We start from the raw sequence: 7,462 nt of genomic DNA on the forward strand, positions 1-7,462 counted from the left end.
AGCATGGAGTCCAATGCGGGACTCAGTCTCAAGACCATGAGATCATGACCTGAGCTGAAACCAAGAGTCAGATGCATAGCCAACTGAACCGCCCAGGTGACACTAAACTGAATTTTTAATGTTTATTTATTTATTTCTGAGAGAAAGAGTGAGCAGAGGAGGGGTAGAGAGAGAGAGGGAGCAGAGGAGGGGTAGAGAGAGAGAGGGAGAGAGAGAATCCTAAACAGGCTATGTGCTGTCAGTGCAGAGCTCAATGCATGGCTTGAACTCATGAACCATGAGATCATGACCCAGGCCAAAATCACCAGCCAGATACTTAACAGACTGAGCCATACAGGTACCCCATAATATAAACTGATTTTAACTGTCATAACTGGGAATTTAAATTTATAAATCAGAAACACTTTAAAATATTTCTATAAGTATCATGTCTACAGTAAAGTACTACTGCAGAGGTAATAGAGCTGGGTATAAAAGAAGAAGTAAGGAAAAACTATAGATTCAATTCAATGCAACAAGTACTTTTTAAATATCTATCGTGCACCAAAACTGTTCTAAATGTAGATCATAAGAAAAGGAAAAAAAGCACGTAGTACCTGTTATCAAAGACTTTTCAATTTGCTAAATACTGCATGCTTCCATGAATGGTGTTTCTCTGTGGCAGTTCAATGTTGAATGCAGCTGAGAGGATGGTGTATTGAAATTTTAGGAAAGAGAATGAGTAGTTCTCTACCATTTAGGGGAATCTACATGTTCCAGAAAGAATTTAACCTGGAAGGAATAAGAACATTGCAGTTAGTGGAATGAGAAAAGACACCATGACCAGACTGATAAGACTTTAGTAAGTTGAATAAGAAATTAGTAAATTGAATGAGGTTGAATAAGAAAGAAGTCTGGGGAAATAATGAGAAATAGGCATAAAAAGAGAATCACTTTTTGATCAGATCTGGAGGACTTTAGATACCTTTATAATATGATAATTTCTATATTCTAGACATAGGTAGTTGATTTCTCTCTAATAAGGTTTGGGGGGGTACTAAAAAACCAGAAGAATGCAGTGTTTTGGAAAGAGTAATCCAAAGTTAACATTTAGGATGTATTAGTAGGAAACATAATAAAAGCAAGAAGACTAACATAATGTAGACATGTAGTTATTACCAAGACATAGTAGAAGTAGTGAATAAAGATAAGTATTAAAGAGGTGTTCAAGGAATATTTATCTTCCAATTTAGTAAACTTTTTTTTTCTAGTCCTCATCCAATCTTTTTTCCATTTTCTGCATTTGTCATAGATTACAGATGGTTGCACATTTTTGCATACAGCTCTATTGAGATATGGATTTTAATTCCCCTGCCCCTGATTTGGGCTGATCTTAGTGAGACTTGCTTGAACAGTAGAATGCAGATCGGTGGGACTTCTGCAACTATAAGTCATAAAGCTTCTGCCCAGACCTCTAGGAATGCTTGCTCTAGGAAACCGGCTACTGTAGGAGTGGCCAACATGGAGAGGAACCCAAGTCCTAGACAATAGCCCCAACTGAGCCTTCAACCGTCAGCCAGAGTTGACTAGCCATGGAAGTAGACAGTTTGGAAGTGGATTTTCCAGCCCTGTTGAGCTGTCCCAGTCCTATAAGGAACAGGAATGAGCTACACATAAAATTGTGAACAAAATAAAACTGCTTTATGTGCCCAAGTTTGAGTGTAGTTTGTTATGCAGTAATAGATAATCAGGATAGGAGTAAATAAAAGTATTTGAAGTCAACCTAGAACCAGCCAGTCAACATCAAAGTGCAGGTGATATTTTGTTTCCAGTTATTATTATTATAGAAATATTAAATACTTCCTGAGAAAGGGATTCTAATGAAATACAAATAATGAGAAAAGTCTTGACTGTCATGAAGGCCTTGAAGGAGGAGGAACCCTTTAACATAAGATTCCAAAAACATATAAAAATATATTCAAAATTCCATGACACTGAAACTCATGAGTGTTCCTTCTTCTCTCACTAAAGTTGATTAAAAGATTAAAATGTGTGCCTTCTCTACTGATACAGTGTAAGAGAAATTTTCTCCTTCTTTGCTATACAGCCTGAGATATTTACAAGTTGAATTTGTTTGCTTTACTTAGTGACATCAAACCATTTTGAAAGTCTCATTTAAAACAACTTGCTTAAAAGTTGCTGCTTTCTTAGAAACATAAGTAAATTACTAAGTCTGTGAGTTTAAGTTTTTCCAGAAATGTCTTGTAGACTATCAGTTTACATAAAGTGCAAAGCTTCATTTTGCACTTTTATCATATGCTTGCTAATTGGGAAGATGAATTATATTCTCTCAACATGGTAAATGTACCCTTTGGAGAAATCAACTATTATTTTAATAAACACTTCATAGGAAACTTGTAAATATTTAGGGACATTAATAAGGTATCTAACTGTTCTTATTTATTTTGCCTCTTTATTTTCATAGAAAATACGAATGAGGGAAATATTTATTCAGGAAAATTCTAAGAAGGCAAATCAATGCTTTCTCTTTTATATGGTTCAAGTACTTAATTAGGAAAGAGGCAAAAGAATTTACAGCAGCATTCAGGGAGCTAGAGTGTGTGAAATAAGTCAGGCAGAGAAAGACAAATACCATATGATGTCACTCATATGTGGAATTTAAGAAACAAAACACATGAAGATATGGTTGGGGGTAAAAAGTGGGATAGGGAAAAAAAAACGTAGGAGACTCTTTATGACAGAGAACAAACTGAGGGTTGGTGGAGGGATGTGGGTGGGGGACGGGCCAGATGGGTGATGGGTACTAAGGAGGACACTTGTTATGATGAGCACTGGGTGTTGCATGTAAGTGATGAATCACTGAATTCTACTCTTAAAACCAATGTTACACTTTATAATTAACTAGAATTTAAATAAAAATTTGAAATCACTATACCAAGTAAATAAATCTAAATACAAAAAAGATGAAAAAAGCAAGCATAAAATCTTCTGAGTTATAGAAATCTTTTGATCACCAACATTAGGCAATATATATTAAGTGTAGGGGGGATTTCCGATCACTTTTAAAATAATCTGAGTGGATGTAGAAACAAAACAAAACAAATTACATGAATTACTTATCTGTTGAAGAACTGATATTGTTCAGAACAAAATCCTGTAAGATTTTTTTGCATAATACATAAATATTTAAAGATAATGCTAATGAAATCGTCAGATGGTTCTACGGTATCTCTTCTAATGTCCTTGTGATTTTGAATGAAATTTTTAACCCTCAAATTTATCCCTAAGTTTGACCGTTTCTTTTTTTTTTTAATGTTTATTTAGTTTTCAGGTTGGTAAGAAGGGCAGAGAGAGAGAGGGAAGAGGACAACGGATATGAAGCAGGCTCTGTGCTGAGAGCAGAGAGCCTGATGCAGGGCTTGAACTCATGAACTGTGAGATCATGACCTGAGCTGAAGTTGCACACTTAACCAACTGAGCCTCCCAGGCGCCCCAGTTGGACAGCTTCTTATTTCTGTCTTTTAAATATAATATGTATGCTTCTTCACTTCTGAATAAATTATTGTTACAAAGGAAAAAATAAAGAAAGAAGCAAAAGAAATAAGAACTAAAAAGTCAACTCCAAGAAATGCTTCAAAACATAAAAGCCAAATATAAACATGTTTTCTAGTATTAAGGCAAGGAGAGGAGCAATAAACTACATTCATCTCTTTAAGTCATCAGAAAAAGAGACAAATGTAAACTTTCAAAGTTAATAAGAAGGGCACTTATCCACATTTAAACAAATTATGCTTTAGGTTTTTCTGTAGTCAAGCATTCATTAACATCTCAAAACTTCTATGGCTGTTCAGATTGAAAAATATAGTAGGGTGCTACTGTAACAAAAGCCTACAACAAAACTGACTTTAGGACCCAGCAAGGTGGCTGCCAAAAGCTAGAGAGGTGTCAAGGAGAGTGTTAGGACTTCAAGCAGGCTATTGTGAAGGTGTACAAAAAAAGTCAGAAAAGTTGGGAAATGACTCAAAATGACTCAAAGTTGGGAAAAGTGAACCTAGTTTTGTATGTAGTGGGAGAAAGTTTGGCAACACTATTACCTGCGGTAATTTGAACAATAGAAAATATACCTAATGAATGTGTAAAGCTGTCTAAGAAGATTTTCCGGCCATGTGTTGAAGGAAACTCCCAGCCTCCCTGCCTATGGTAAAATGTGAGAGGAAAGAGATAAGCAATACAAAAGACTGTTTCTAAAATCAGAGTAGGAAAAACTGGTCTCATAATGGAACTATTATTCCATGTGAAATGGTTTCACACTGAGCTGTACTCTCATAAACCTTATTTTGAACATATTTACCCAGGAAGTTAACCACCACAGGCATCCAATAAGACAATTGTTCTAAAAGAAATTTCAAATAGTAACCCATGCACTATTGTGCAAATGCACTATTGTGATGTGTGATGCTGTGTGTCTGTGATGAAGGTCTGTAAGCCAGTGAAGAGTAAGTCAGGGGGGCCATGGACCCAAACAAAATGGGAATAAAATGGACTGTCTCTTTTTGGGTGATCTTTGTGGCACTAGAAAATGGTCATACAGAAGTTGGAACAGTTCTACTTTCTATACAGGTGTTATAGTCTACAATTGCTTTAAGAAGAATACTGAAGAAAATGTAAATGTGTAATAATTTTGATTTTTTTCTTTTCAAAGTTGACATATTTAGAAAATAAAACATTTAAACTTTAGAAACACCATTTATTGAGGCATGAATATTTGAGGTAATCAATATCAAACAAAATTAACTCAAAATATTGAGTAAATGCACTGTTTTGCATTCTGATCACATGTTTAATTGCTAAGTAAAACAAGAAGGAAAAGATATCCCACATGTAATGAGCTGGATATGCTCAGGCAGCTTGCTTACCCAAGCAGCAAAAGCTAGGGAAGATGCTTGCTGTGATGTAAGAATGAAGGCACTGACTCAAAAGTGGAGTCTTTCAATATTTTTTAATGTTTATTTATTTTGAGAGAGAAAGACAGAGTGTGAAGAGGGGAGGGGCAGAGAGAGAGGGAGACACAGAATCCTAAGTAGGCTCCAGACTCTGAGCTGTCAGCACAGAGCCTGAAGTAGGGCTAGAACCCATGAGCGAGATCATGACCTGAGATGAAGCCAGATGTTCAATCGACTGAGTCAGCCAAGCACCCCAAGAGTAGAGTCTTTTAAAACACAGACACTGTTATTCTGTTCCCATGTCCAAGCTGACCATAAAGGTACCCTACTCCTACCTCCCAATCCCATGCCATGGAACCAAGTCTGGGGAGAGGGAAGCCATTCTGAGAGTGTTAGACGTCCAAGAGATGATTTCCAGCAGCTGGAAATCGGAGGCATTTCATGTGCAAAATGATTCTGGTGCCTGGAAATATTTTAAGTAGCAATGCTAAAATGATAAATGAAACTTGACCTGAATACCTGATTTGGTCAGAATCTACAAGGTGGTAGGTGCCGAGGAAATCAACTGTGAATGAGCCTCAGTGTAGAACACTGAGGTAAGCTTTGCCCAATTCTAATGCAACTCAGCGTATGACAAGTGTCATATTAAAAAATATAATATGAAAATATAAAAATGATACAAGAGCATAGAAAGTAAGCATTTTAATTTGGAGTGAGTGACGTTTAGAGCATCAGAGAAAATGGTGGTTTTAAAACACAGGTCATATTTTTAGAATAAAAGGTAAAGAACAGACATTCCAGGCTATGGAACACCTATTTTCGCAGCCACCCAAAGAGATGACAGGGGTCTGATATAAGAGGAGTGGCACTGGGGATACAAACTGAATGGACAGAGGCAAAATCAAGATATGGCTTAAGGGTGATTGGAAGCTAATTGTGAAATTGAACTCATATGCCCAATCTTCTGAGATGAACTATTTAAGAAACGCATGCAAGTTTCAGCAACAAAATATGAGGTAACTTACTAGAATAGCAGAACTGGGGAGTGTGACTTGAATCACAGGCCACATCCAGGCGTCAATACTTTTACCCTAAGTCTAGATTTGGGAGGCTCCACGGATGAAAGAATTTGCCACACTAGAGGAGTGCGATAACCAACCTACATGATGGTCCTTGGTGATTCTCAGCTGCTGATATGCATAGTTGTTCACTTCCTTCTCCTTTAAATAGAGCTGATTTGTGTAACCAATAAAGTATTATGAATATGACAGTGTAATTTCTAATCTGGCATAATGGATCTGGAAGCACCCACTCTCCTCTCTCTTGAATTGATCATTCTGGAAGCCAGTCACATGGCAAGGACACTTCAATAGTTCTATGGAGAAGCCCACATGGAGAAGAACCGAGATCTCTACCAACAACCAGTATTCACTTATCAGGCATGTGTAAGCTGCCTTGGAAACAGATGCTCCAGCCCCAGTCAAGCCTTCAGATGTTGCAGCCCTAGCTGACACCTTGACCCCAGCCTCATGAGAAACCGGGAACAGGACATGAGCCAGACATCTAGCTTATCTGTCCTTGGAATTCTGACCCCACAAGGATCCATATAATATTATAAATGATTATTGTTTTAAACAGCTAAGTTTTGAGACAGTTTTCATGCACCGATAAATGTAGAGAGTTGCTCTTTATGAAGCTGATGCTTCATTCAAGGATGTAAAGAAATAAGACATACATGGATATGACTTTTAAACATATTCATTCTACACAGTCAAGACATGAGCAGATGAAAATCAGGATCTTATTCGGTACACCACCTCTCATAAAGGACTTAAGGGAGGAGTTTGGCAAGTATTATTTTAAAAGATCTCCCCTAGGGCAAAATGAGACAGGCTTCCCAAACAATGGTGATGAGTTGTAGATCATAAAGTGAAGGAATGAGGCTAACATGACTTTGGACATAGCTTACACTTAGACTGAGACAGGCTTTACGATAAAATCTCTATGCTTTCTACTTTTTCATGCGCAAGGAAAGAATGTGAGGGAGGTATGGAGGACAATTTAGGAGCTTCACAAGCTGACTTTACTTTTGATGGAGACTAATTACTTCTGCTTCAGTGTTTGGTTACTAGTATTTTACATATCTACCCATATCCATATATTATCTTCATTAATTCACTTAAAACATTCTAATATAGTGCTATAAATCCTTGGGAAGCATTGTCACAACTGTTTCCTCTTACCATAACAGATACTTAGTTTAGTTTTTATTTTGATCATATACACTTAATGCCAAAAGCTGATTAGAAGTAAACGTATGTAATTAGAATAGAGTAGAAGTAATAAAAAAATTCATGTCATAAAATTTCAACTGAAGCATTGTAAACCAAAGACTTTTGATAGCTACCATTCATTAAGCACCTATGTTAGATGTTTTTCCTCGAAGTAGCAACACTGAGTTCTCTGAAAGAAAATGTAAATTTTGTGTTTTAGTTTCAATGATAATCTAAAAAATTAAT

This window comes from Hyaena hyaena, unplaced genomic scaffold (assembly GCF_003009895.1).
Source record: "Hyaena hyaena isolate Hyena2069 unplaced genomic scaffold, ASM300989v1 scaffold_226, whole genome shotgun sequence".
NCBI classification, from domain to species: domain Eukaryota; kingdom Metazoa; phylum Chordata; class Mammalia; order Carnivora; family Hyaenidae; genus Hyaena; species Hyaena hyaena.